The sequence below is a fragment of the Tinamus guttatus genome, unplaced genomic scaffold (assembly GCF_059628265.1).
Source record: "Tinamus guttatus ecotype Peru unplaced genomic scaffold, ASM5962826v1 Tinamus_guttatus_pri_ptg000172l, whole genome shotgun sequence".
In the NCBI taxonomy this organism is placed as follows: Eukaryota; Metazoa; Chordata; class Aves; order Tinamiformes; family Tinamidae; genus Tinamus; species Tinamus guttatus.
This window is the reverse complement of record NW_028288706.1, coordinates 3,517,651-3,530,511: the sequence shown is the minus strand read 5'-3', so window position 1 is coordinate 3,530,511 and position 12,861 is coordinate 3,517,651.

The window sequence follows — 12,861 nt, the reverse complement described above, 5'->3', positions numbered from 1 at the left end:
TGCACGGCGCGGGGAGGCAGCTTCGAGCAGGGCAAGTACGTGTGCGTGGGTGTCGGGGGGCACCTCTTCCACCGCCCCCTTGGGCCGGAGACTGGGCTGGAGCCACGGGGAAGCTCCATGCAGCCCGGGCTGCTTCCCAGCTCCTCCTGGCTCTCCGTCCTTCTCCCACATGCGCTGTGATGTGCTCTGATCCCATGAGTCCCCCTTCACCAGTGAGGGCTGCTGTGCTACCCGCAGCTGTGCTGAGCCCCTCCCGGCTCCGCGGAGCACCAGGGCCTTGGCAGATGGGATTGGGAACTGCGGGATGAGCTGCGGACCCCGTGGGGAGGGGATTGAGCCCTGCAGCTCCAGCCAAGAGGTTGCACCTCTGCAAGGGCAGGAGACCTGCGGGCAGGGACAGTTTCCTGACTGGCAGCCGGCGGCCTTCCCACGTGCTCCTTGCTGGCGCAGGTCCCCAGCATCTGTCTGGTCTGCGCAGGCCCCCGGCGCGGGGTCACCAGTGAGAGCTGGTTCCTCAGGGCATGCTGCAGCGTGCAGGGGGGGACGTGCGTGCCCCCTGTTCCTCTGCACCTCAGCATGGGAAGAGCGGGGTGGGACGGGGTGGGAGCCGCGGAGGCTGGGAGGGAAGCACAGCCCGGAGGTGGAGACGTGGGGAGCCCTGTGCTGGGGCAGGCAGGGGGCAAGGGCAGCAAGGAGTCGCTGGACGACCCTCCAGCACGGGCCTTCCTTGCCACCCTGGAGCCGGAGCCAGGGAGGAGGACGGCGCAGTGGCCGCTGCCTCCCCAGCAGTTGTGCTGCGCGTTTCCTAGGCTCCTGCAGTGCGGCATCTTAAAGCCTCTGACGAGCAGAGATATATTTAGCGCTCTCCCAGATGCCCCGGCCTGCGTCTTAATAGCGAGGTCACCGCGCAGGCCGCTCTGGCCGCTGCGCCGAGCCGGGACGGTGCCGCCAGCGCCCACTGCAGCGCGGCTGCCTCGGTGCCCCAGCCTGGCAGCAACACCAGGGCAGCGGGTGCCGCTTGTGGCCCGAACCGAGGCAGGGAGTGGGCGAGGAGACACCCTCCTTTCATATACCTGGGTGATTTTTTTTATCTGGATTAAAAAAGTGCGGATAGTTTGGCTTATTTTTTATTTGTTCTTGCAGACACTTTTTGCTTTTTGTGCTTTTGCACCCACAGCGAATGGTGGCAGCGTGGCCCGGCCACGGCGCACGGGACAAGGTGGCTCTGCCCGACGCAGAACGGGCCGTGAGCACCATGTCACCTGCAAACCTCCATGCCACCCGCAAACCTCTGTGTCTACTGTGGAATATTTTTTCTTTTCTATTCCCTTCTTTCCTGTTTTATTCGCCTCCTGCGTGACCTCTGTGCCATTAATCCCCCTAATCTCCTGCCAGCTCCGGCGCGGTTCATTTGTGCGTGCGAGAGCCCTGGAGAGCTGCAGAGCTCAAAGCGTGCGGGAAACCCCAGCACGGGGCAAACTTGGCTCGTTGGGGAGCAGCCCAGAGCTTTCACCTCTCACTGGCTCTGCATCTGGGCACCATAAACCCTCCCCTCGCTCAGAGTTCCAGACCCGGAGCAGGATGGGATGGCTGCAGGTTAGAAGCTGGGGCAAACAGGGCCATGGAGGCAAACAGGGCCAGCTCTTGGCAAGCTTTTCTGTGACATTTCCCAGCCGAGAGGGTTTGGGTTTGGGCTGACAGATTCAGCTTGGAATTGGGAGTAGCGGTGAAAAAAATCAGGAAATTTCTTCCAAGAGTGCTTAGTGGGAAAATATTTGGATGAGCCAAAACCTCTTTTGTTTTTTCCTGGGTGGAAATTTTGGACAAGCCTGGGTGGCGGGGGAGGCTGAGCTAATCCCTGTCCTGCTGGGTAAGGGAGGCAGCCCAGGGTGGGCTACGAGGCCAGAATGTCGCCCTGCTTCTCCGAAGCAGCCCCACACGGGCACAGCCTCCTGCGCTCCCTCTGCGACTGGGGATGCTCCTGCTCCTGGCCGGGGGCAGCCCGGCCAACCCGGGTTTGGAGCATCAGGGACGTATCCAGCTGCAAAAAAAGGGGAACATAAAGTTCACTCGTTCCTCCGGAGGTGAGCAGCAGCCTTCACCCGGCCGAGCCCTGGCACGGTGCCGCTGCGCGGTAGAGCCTGGCCGAGGTGGAGAAGTGGCTGCTGCCAGCCCAAGTGTCATCAACAGAGTTAAATATTGTACAAACACTAAGCGAAAGCGAGTGCTATCAGCCAAGCCAAACAAAGGCGGCTCGCTGGCATGGAGGAGGCCAGCGGCGTGACTCATTTGGCATGAAAATGTGTCACGGCACAGATTAAGCACCCCTCTTCCTCCCCGTCCCAGGGTGGCGAGCGTGGTGGTGCCAGGGCTGCCAGGACAGCAGAGCCGCCGTCTGTGTCTCCCTGCTCCCGTGCACCTCTGGGGGCTTTTCCTCGGCTGTGTCTTTGGCACTCAAGGGTGTTGTGTGCTTCCCTGAATCTGGAAGAGGCACCGGTGTCCAGCCAGTGCCTGGGTTTAACCCCGGTCACGGCCAGGTCCCTGGAGCCCCGACCTGGTGGCAGGGCTGGGAGAGCCCCATCCCCAGGGGTAAGGAGCTCCAATTTGTATCTCAGGAACACAGGGATCAAAGAGGAGCTCATTTCTGCAGCTTTCCCAGGTGTCCAGGGCTGCAGGGTGATGCTCTGGGACAGACATCCCAACGGGGCATCTGGGGCCACAGGGCTAAGCCGTGTCTGGGGCCAGCTGGGGTGGCCAGCGGCCACGAGGTGGCTGCGGGTGGCACATGCAGCAAGAGCCTGCGCCATCCTGTCTGAGCTCCAGCAAGACACGGCCTTGCCCTGCCGGGGAGACGTCCCCCACTGTCTCATTTCCAACGTACCTGGACAACTGTTGCATCCCCGAGCGATGCGGCTCGTCAAGGCTCCGAGCCACGTAAGACAGGGCTGATGACATTGAGATGTGGAAACCATGCGGATCTCATTGCGCCTGAAACCATCCCCATGTAGGATGGAGAGGTCCCACTTGAATCCATCCTGGTGGCTCAGTCGGACACACAGGATCAGCCAAGGAAGTGCACCCTCTCCTCTCCGTGATGCACTCGGGCAGCCCGGCCTCGCTGCCCTGCCGGCTGCCCTCGTCAGGGCCCATGGTGCCGAGATGGCCAAGACAGATGCATTTCATAATCCCCAGTGACTTCCCTAATCCGCAGGCTCAGGTCCGGCCTGGCGCGTCGTCCGGGGATGCAGCATCACCAGACGTGCATCAAGCAGTGTGTGGTGCTTGCCTCGTGCCCGGCGCAGAGCGTGCCGTGGTCCCACTGGCTGTGCAAAGCCCAGCAGAGACTCCCAGCTCACGCCAATCCCATCCCGTCCTGTCCCTGACCCACACGCAGCTAGGGAGGCTCCCAGCGAGGCCAGTGGGCCTGAGCCTCATGCCTTCATTGCAGCAATGGCTGGTGCGGGTTCCCAGCACTCATCCACTCACCCACAGGGCTGCTTGAATGCTTAGACATGAACAGAGAACCCTTCGTGCCACTACAGCATGGAAAGGGCCAGGCGCTGGAGCTCCCAGAGCTTGAGGGGGCCAGTGGAAGGTTCTCCGTGTCCGTAGCCTCAGCTTAGCGCAGATGGCAACGCCTACGGCCACTTTTAATAGCGCGGCTCGTTGAGGCTTCACGAAGGGCCCTGGGCAACCGCTGCAGCACCCAGGAGCCAGCTAGCGGGTGACCCTCTGGGACCGCTTGTGGGCACGGGGCAGCTTGCCAGAGCCGGGACAGGCACCACGAGCGGAGCCAGGCTCCAGAGCCCCGGCGGGTGTGAGCGGCACTGCGGGAGGCCGCAGAACTGCCAGTTAGGATTAGAGCAAGCAGAGAACATAGAATCATAGAATCATAGAATCATAGAATCATAGAATCATAGAACATCTGCTCGGCGGCGACGCGGCAGGCGCAGGGCTGGCGTGCAGGGGCGCCCGGCCGCTGCGCTGCACTGCGGGGGCAAACTTGGGAGGCCGGGTTAGCGCGGGGGAGCGGGGTCAGGAGACGATCACATGTCTCGGCCGCCGGGGATTAGACGTGTCGCGCTGCGGCTAAAAGACGGGGCGATTACCTGGGCGGGCGCTGTCTGAGGAGAGGGGCCGCGTTGCTGCCGCTGGCCCCCGTGCTGGAGCCATGACTGGGCAGGTGGAAGCCCACGCGGCCCCACGCCGGGGCTGACAGCGGCCTGGATCATGTCCTCCCGCGTGCTGGCCAGCCGGGACCTCGAGCGCTTTGATGGGCTTTCCCTCATCTACTGGTAAGTGGGGCGGCCTGGAGGCCCTGCGAATGGGGCTGGGGTTGGACCGAGCTTGGTCCCCACAGGGGACCCAGGCGTGTTGCAGCGTGCCCCAGGGCCGAGGCTGTCCTGCCGGCAGGACCCAGCTGTGCCCACCGTCCTGCAGGGATCGCAGACGCAGCTGAATGCAAGTGGGGAGATCATTTACAAGCAGCAGCAGCTGGAGGAGGGGGTGGCCTGGGCTCTGGTGGGGGCTGTGGGAGGTGGTGCTGGGCCCCTGTGGTGCCTGCTCGGCTGCAAGCGCTTGGCTGCGGCGCAGGGTGAGCCTGGCGGGGCATGGCGGCCAGTGCTGCCTCCCTCGGGAGCTGGTGTCACCGCGGGCTGGGAAGCGGGTGCTGTGCTGCGTGTGGGGCCCTGCTTTCCTTGGAGCTGGGGCAGTGTGGGAGGTTGCTGGAGAGGCTGTGTCCCTACCCTGTGGTGCCAGTGGTGTGGAGCTGGGGTCCTGCTGGGGGCAGGAGAGCTTGACAGGGTGGCTGCTCGTGTGAGGAGACAATGGCTGCTGCTTTTGTGGGGCTACCACAGGGCTTGATGGTGCCATCTCCCCTGGCCCAGTCCTGCTGCCCCCTTGGGGGTTGTGGGGCAGACAGGTAGGCAGGGCTGGGGTCCGGCACCATCAGTGGGGCTGCTGCTCTTGCCCTGAGCTTCCTGTGCATGAGACGGCCTGACCCTGTCGGGTGCAGGGTCGCTGGTACCACTGTGGTACTGAGGCCATAGGGCCGTGATCCGGGGCAGGCACTGCACCTGTGTCTAGTGGCACTGTGACATCTCTGAGTGTGCTGGGGCTGTGAGCAGGGCTTGGTGCCCCTGTGAGCTCTGCTCTCCCAGGCTCCCAAGGAAATCAGTCACAGGCTATTCCCGTGTGGGAACGTCGCTCACGTGCTGGGTTGGGCTTGCTAGCTCCAAACTGGCTTTGCGCGGCGCGTTGGGCGGCTGGAGGCCGGCAGAGGAGAGGCAGCGCTGCCCCGCGCAGGGCAGGGCCTGCGGCGCCCGGGCCTCGTGTGCGGCGCGTGCCGCCTGTGTGGGGCTGCCACACGGGGATGGTGCGGAGGGCAGCAAGCAGATGGCAGGGGAGATCCCACCTCCCTCTGCCCTCTGATAAATATGGCCCTGATCTGCCACTGATTAAGAGATTATTGTGAATCTGGAATATAAGTTTATATATAAACATGAGTGGGACCTCCCTGGTGCCCTGCCCTGCAGAGGGGACATGGGGCTCTAGCTGTTCATAAGGACCCCTTGTGACTGGGCCACCACATCCCCTTGACTTCCTCAGAGGGTTCCTGGGCCTGACCCATGCCTCTGGACATGTCTCCTGCTCTGCTCCAGTGGCTGTGCGTGAGCTCCGCAAAGCTGGTTTTCGTGCAGGACCCTCACACAGCCCATGGACACGTGCAGGTCCGTTTTGCTGTTGAGGATGCTAGACTGACAGTCCACAGTGATGGCCATGCACTGGGACCCCACAGCATGCCCTGAGCATGCAGGACAGTGCAGTGGGGTCTGCCCACACTACCCCTACCTGTGGGCTCCTCGGCACATGTGATCTGGCTGCTCATGGCACAGAGCTTCCCCCTCTTCCACTTCCTATTGCTGCTATTGCTTTTATAGTTTGCATCAATATTTATGCTTTGACATAGGGGCATTTGCATCATGAGGACAGACCAAAGCTCTTCACAGCTCGTGTTCTGAGCAAAATGTTTGCAAAGCTGCAGTCTGTGTGCACAGATGGAAAGGCCCAGTGAGCTGGTGTTACAGAAACCTGTTCCCAAGGATTTCCTTTCCTCCCCTTTCTTCTCAGTACCTTGCTGTTCTGCTCTGGGCAAGCATCTCTGCAGCCTAGGCTTGTAGCATAGTCTGTGCAAGTGTCTCTTTCCCAAAAGGCCTCACTTTGCACAGCTCTCTGCACCCAGCTATTTCCTGCCTCTTTTTGTCTCTTCCATTTTATTTAGACTTTGGATTCACTGGTATTTGTTTTGGGCTAGTTTCCCGCCTTTGTTCATCTCTCTATATATATTTTTCCTCCGATTAATCTGCTGCTCACCAGAGGCTCTAACAGATGCTATTGGTACCCTGGCCAAGGGAGCTGAGGTCCCTGCCCAGGGCGGGAGGGCACCGGAGCTGTTGGCTCCCTGCACGGGTAGCACCAACCTGCTACTCTTAAGTTATAAGCAGTCAAATCCTATGACTGAGGGATTGAGAAGCGTAGGGAGATTTATAATCCTGTTAACCCTTGGTATGTCTGATTTGCCCACTGAAGAGTAACTGAATGATTTATGCTGGTCACTATTGTTTTTGACTAATATTTAATGGTATTTGTGAATCTCTCTTCTGAACAAATTTGTTATTTGGAGATGTTGCAGAACTTGTGCCATGTGAAAGAGGCTCCTTTGAGTTTTTGGGAGAGATGATGTCTGTGTAAGTGTGTGTGGGATTTCTGAGCGCATGCCCACTCACACCATCTCACAGGACTGCACCCGAACGGACACCCCAGCACCGAATTCCCTACTTGCCCTCATCGGGCACCGCATGTGGCTGTGTCACTGTGCAGTTGGTGATGACCTGCGTGCTGGGAACAAGTCAAGCAGATTAACTGCAATTGAACAAATACTTTGATTCAGTGAGTACTACTGGTGTAAGCGCTCACAAAGCCCAAGTCCTCGTATTTTGAGTTGTAACTAGACAAGAGATTAGCATCAAGAAATCGTTGCAGCTCTGTGTCACCTCAGGCGATGCTCATGGTACAGAGGTTTTAGCTGGTCCTTCATGTCCTGTGGTGGTGGCAGCTCGGAGCAGAGCCTCCCTTGGTGAGAAGGAGAAGTCCTGGAGCAGAGCAAGGCAGTTCCTTGTGTGGTGGTTTCTCGGTTGGCTCCTCACTGAGCAGAGGAGCTGTGGCTTGGCACGCCGCTGCTCTGCAGCCCTCGGGAGTAACTGGCTTGGCTTGTGCAACTGCTGGAAGGAGCAGGTGAAAAACAAGCAAGAAGAGGTCTAGTTGCACTGGATGAGCTGGAAAGAGCATGCATTGGTTCATGTGTGAGGCTTGGCCATGGTTTACGCACAGGTGCTTCAGAGATTCTGCTCCTTTAGAAAGAAAATGTTTCCTTCGTCCTTCCCTTTCCTGAGGTGACAGGACAGTCCCTGGTTAAGCTGCGTGGCATGGAGAGGACTTAGGACAAGCTCAGGACAGTTTGCAGGGGGCTTGAACTCTTCTTTCTCAACAGTCCCTGCTTTTAAGTTGATAATATATTAATTATACTGACCCTGCAGAGTCACTGAGCTTCAGACTCTGTTCCAGGAAACCATATTTCCATGAACTGAAGCCCAAATTTGGACTGCAGTGCAAATCCCCAATCCCTGGCTTTCAGCGAAGCAGAGCAACAGATTAGAGACACAAGGAAGAAGCTTCCCTGCGTGTGAAATGCCAGCCATGCTGGGGGTTTCAGTCCTGTTAGAACAGATTGAGCGCGAAAGGAGCTTGTTAGAGCTTTCCAGATTATATTTAGTTTGATTTAATTTTGATCTCAAGTAAATACATCCGGTCGCTCGGGCTGAAACAGATGTTGATAGGTACCGGACTTATAAAACACTTTCCCTACTGGATGCATGGCCTTGACTTTGCCAAAGTGTTTTGGTGAAGTTTTGGACTCAGCTTGACCTTGCTGACACCTGTTTTCTTGATTGCAGTAGCATGAGGTAATTAAAGAAGGTGGGTTCTTTTCTGGAACCAAAGATTTCTGAAGTAGGAAATGAAGCCCTCCAAATCAATGGAGGGAAGCGGAAGGAAGTCTGTCCGCTTTTAAAAGACTCTCAACCTCTCCCCAAGTTTCTTTGGCCTGTAAAATATATGCTATCTTTCTAACAGTCTTGACCAGGAGTGTGAGGGCCTTCTCTCTTCACACTCATTAATTAGTGTGGGATTTCATCCTTCTGAAGGCATCTGGTGCTCTCCTTGGGAAGAGCAAAACCATATGTTGGGACAGCATTAGTAGGAGACTGCTTGTGGGCCTGTGTGCTCTGGTAGGGAAGCACCTCCACAAAATGGTTCCTGTCAGCTGACTTCATGTTTTAGGAAGGATTGATTCCCTTCTGGAAGTGCCTGTCTATATGGGGGTAGAGGTGACTACCTCAGTTTGGAGACCTGCTTTCATACAGCAGAGGTTCACTGAGAAGAATCCCTTGTACTGAAGAAATCCTCTAGCCAAGAAGGATACTGAGAGATGGGGCAAAGTTTAGAGGGCCACAATGGTAACTAAAGAGCTGAAACTCCTGACATGCAGTAAGAAATTGCAACTCCACCTGCTTGTGGCTCAATATAGTGTCTGGTTGGTGCTTGGTCATGATCTAAAAGCACAAGAACAGGGGGCCCTTCCTTCTTGAAGGATGCAGTGGTTTATGTTCAGCCTAGGATTAAAACATCTTGCTTTCTCAGTTGGAAAAGGTAACCACTGCAAAACTTCTAATTTTGACTTTAAAATTGCTCACATCTCAATCATTAGCCTGAAAAGGTGTACTTTGGTTCAGATGTGAATTAGCTCAGTGAATGAGCACCAGCCACTGCATGGGACACAAAGGAGCCACCACCTTAGAGCCCTCTGTGGCTGCAGGAGACAAGGGGGAAGGGCCACCCAGGTGAAGGCAATGAGGGTGATTGAGAAGTGGGTTGTTAGGATGGGGCAGGGAAGCTTTCCCTCTGAGGAAGTTCCTTCCACTTGGTTTGGAAGACTGAGCCCTGCTGCAAGGAAGGGGCTCCATGGTGATGAGAAGGCAGGTGTGAATGAGTGGCCAGGACTTAATTGTCCACCTGGGGAAAGTGTGGATGCATTTGTGATCGTGAAGACTTGGGTGGGAAGCAGTAGCTGCCCTTCTGCAGTCCTCTTCTATCCCCTGGGCTTCCCTGTCCCTAGGAGCATCCCTCTGCTTGCAGAAGAAGGGGTCAGAGGAGCACAGAGGTCTGTAAGGAGATCGGGGAGGAGGAAGGTGCCTGTGGGGAACAGACAGTGATGTGAGGATGCCCAACAGCCTGTCTGGATCCTGAGGACTTGCTCTATTCAAACAGGACATTCCTGTGTGGTCTGTCTGCTGCTCCAGGCATTGCTCCTCTTGCCTCCTGGGTGCTGCTGGTCCCCCCTGGCTGCAGGTGTCTCATCTCCTTGGGACCCTGTGTAGAAGAACTCGAGGCTGAGAGCAGCCTCTGTCTGCTTCTGCCCTGCCCGTTGCTAACTCCAGCGGATGAGAACACTCAAGGAGACACTTGCTCTGAATTGCAACACCTGGGATTTACTTGGCAGTCAGGAGAGCTGCCCTATCTCACAGGTGGGGAGGATGGTGGAGCAGGAACCCAAAGCAGGGCTGCTAAAGCTGCTGGGCGCTTGCTTGGCACCGGTGCTGCAGGAGGCTGCTTGTTGCCTCCTTCTGCGGCTGGTTGTGCTGCTGCCACCCAGGGAAGAGGGGATGTCGGGAGAGGCAGCACAGCAGGTCACTGCCCAGCGCAGCTCCTGTCCTGAGTGTAAAGGTTATTTATTATCTGCACATCCCGGTGTTTTCTGCAGCGCTGTTAGTGGCTGGAGGCGCTTGGTGAGCCGGAGCAGCGCGGGGAAGGCTGCCGTCTCCAGCCCTGCCTTGCCGAGGGGTCAGCTGTGGTGCTGCAGTGCGGCACTGGCTGTGCCTGACACCTCGCTAGCCTGGCGTGCCTGGGTATTCTGTTGTGCTGTAGGTCTTTACACCTCAAAGAAGTGATGGGACACCTGTATCTCGGTGTAGCTGAGAGCCCAGTACCAGCTCTCCCCACGAGGATGTTGTGTGGGCGGATGCGGAGGTGACACTGCAGGGCAAGGCAGCTCTGGAGGTCCAGCTCACACTAGACGGGTGACGGTGTCGGCGCTGCAGCTGCAGTGGGGCGGCAGCAGCCTTGGCGCTCGGCATCGCAGGTCCCGCCACGCTCCTGCGAGGCTCCTTTGCAGAGCCGAGCCTGGAGTGCCAGCCCTGCGCGGGCAGCGTGCCCTGCCACTGCAGCAGGGCCAGCCGCCCCATGGCCGTGGGGCGGCATGAGCGGCAGCAGGGAATGCTGCCACCCAGCCCTCCCTGGGCACAGCGGGAGCCCGTCTGCAGTGGGAGCCTCTGCAGGGGTCACTCCAGGCCCCCAGCTGGTTAAACGCAGGGCTCCTGGCTCAAGGGAAGGGTCATCCCGTGCGATGCCAGGGCTGGTTAATCTGCTCTCGCCCCCGGCGCGGCTGGCGATTAGGGCGAGCGTGATGCAAACGGCGGTAGCTATGGAGACTGGGGGGGCACCCGCGCCGGGGGCTGTTGGGTGCCGCACGGAGCTTCTCTGCGTAGCCTCTGGGGCTTTTGTCTCTTGGTTTGCTCCCTGTCCCATGTGGGAACAGCTCGGTGGGGCCGTGCATGAGCGCCCTGTGATGCGGGTGACCTGCTGCCCCTTTGCGCTCCCTCCCAGGGCTGCCGTGTTCTGGGCTTGCTCGGAGGAACCAGGCACCTCTCCGTGCCCACCAGTAACCCGGGCAGTTGGTTTGTTCCCTGCTTGTCCATGAATGCCCTGGATCTTAGGAGTTCGTTTGCAGCTGCTTCATGGGTGACATTTATGAAAATGGTGCGGGCTACGTTGTGACAACACGAGCATGCGCACTTGCTGCTTCACCTTTGAGTAGGTGGTTTATTTTAAAAAATCAATGCTCTGTAATGGATCCTGGAAACAGCCTGGCTGCATTTTCTGCTCTCAGAGGGGAAGCACACGCCTCTGCAGCCCACACTGGGTTGTTTTGCCATGGAACGAGTGTTGCATGGTGATTGAGTAAGTGCCGGCCCGGGCCGTGGGCCCAGCTGCTCGGGGCACTGCCAGAGCAGTCCCCGCTCCTGCTGGGGTTGGCACAGGCTGGGAGTGGGGCCAAGCTCTGCTGCCGCTTCCCAGAGGGAGCAGCTGCATCCCAGCCTTGTTAGGAATGTGGCATCCCTGGAGCAGGGGACACACTCGGGCCCTGAGGTCAGTGCTGACAAAGGGACCCATCCCCTGGGCAGTCGCAGGTGCTGGGAAAGGGACATGTCCCTGGCATGGGCGGTTGTGTCCTGCTGCCCAGGTGAGTGGCTGGCAGGGGCCAGTGAACCACAAGCTGCCTCTTGGTTTGCTGGCAGGGCCGAAAGCCTCCACGTCCTTGTGGAGACAGCACCTTTCCCCCTCATCTGTTTCATTTTGCCATGTATTTCTGCCAGAGGTGCATCTCTCTACTCTGCTTTTTATCTCCTCATTCTTTCTTTTGCTCCTGTGCGAGTGGTTTTTGTTTGCTTTGTGACTCTTTTATCACAATCTTGTGATTCTCTATTTACGACCTGCTAGTACTGAAAGCAGTGAGTAGCTGCCTGCAAGATCCAAGGAAACATCCATGACATGAAAGTACATCTGAGCACTGCTGCCTTTCCTCTGGCTTTTCTTGCCTCTGTGATCTATCAGTGTGAATCTGTGGGGGTCTTCCGTGTCCAAGTTCATGCTGCCCTTTCCCAGGAAGCAGGGAAGAATGGAGGCAGAAGACAAACAAAGGAAGAAATAAAGAGATTCCTATCCAGAGACAGCCTAAGGACTGCACTACCCATATGTTGCCCCTAGGTATTCCCAGGAAGTTCTTTGACTAATGCTTTTAGAAGAGTAGGATAATAACTTAGCAGGGAATTGCACCATCTGCTCAGAACTTCTTACTAGATAAAAAAGAGATTTCTCATGAATTTTGTTGCATCCCTGCTGTAACTTTATAGATCTTGCAGCTCCTAGCTGTGCTTTCTACAGCAGGAAAGCTAAAATCTCCTGCCCTAGGAAATGAAAGGTAGAGATATTTGAGGCCAGATCTCCCTCAACATAATGCACTTCTTGCCTAGGTGCAGAAAGGATTATGTAATTGCTACTTAAGAAAAAATCCAAAGGGACTTTAAAATTTGAAGTGTGCTGCTGGGAAAACTCGGGGTGGAGAAAGCACAAGAAAGCATCTTTCTCCTGGAGTTTGCAGGCATTCTAAAAGGTACCTAACGCCATGGAAATCCAAGGTTGGAAATGATCAGCTGTTGGAAGTTGAGAGGCTGTGTGCGGCCCGGGGCAAACAGCCCCGCTCTGGCTCAGGAACATGTGCTGTTCTTGCTAAATCAAGGAAACGGGGGAATCTGTTTCCTTTCGGCAGGCAGGCATCTCACTTGAAGCACTGCAGATGTCCCTTTTTGCACTGGTTTCAGACTAGGTGCATCTTCCAAGTAGCCCTGACCTCTGCTAGAGGAGTTGGAATGAGCAGTGGCAAAGGGACTTACGACAGTGTGGAAGACCTAGATGCTTGGGCTAGACAACTTGGCTAGTTCTCTAGGTCTTCCCCATCAATTGGTTCTGAAAGCTGATACATGAAAAGAAATACAGGGGAAAGACTTCCTGGGTTTTAGCCTCAGTGTTGGGGCTGAAACTATGAAGACCAATGGCTCTGTTTGCTTGTATGGCTTTAGCACAACCCGAAGGTCATTCCACCTTAGCAGGCAGCCTGGAAGGAGTGGT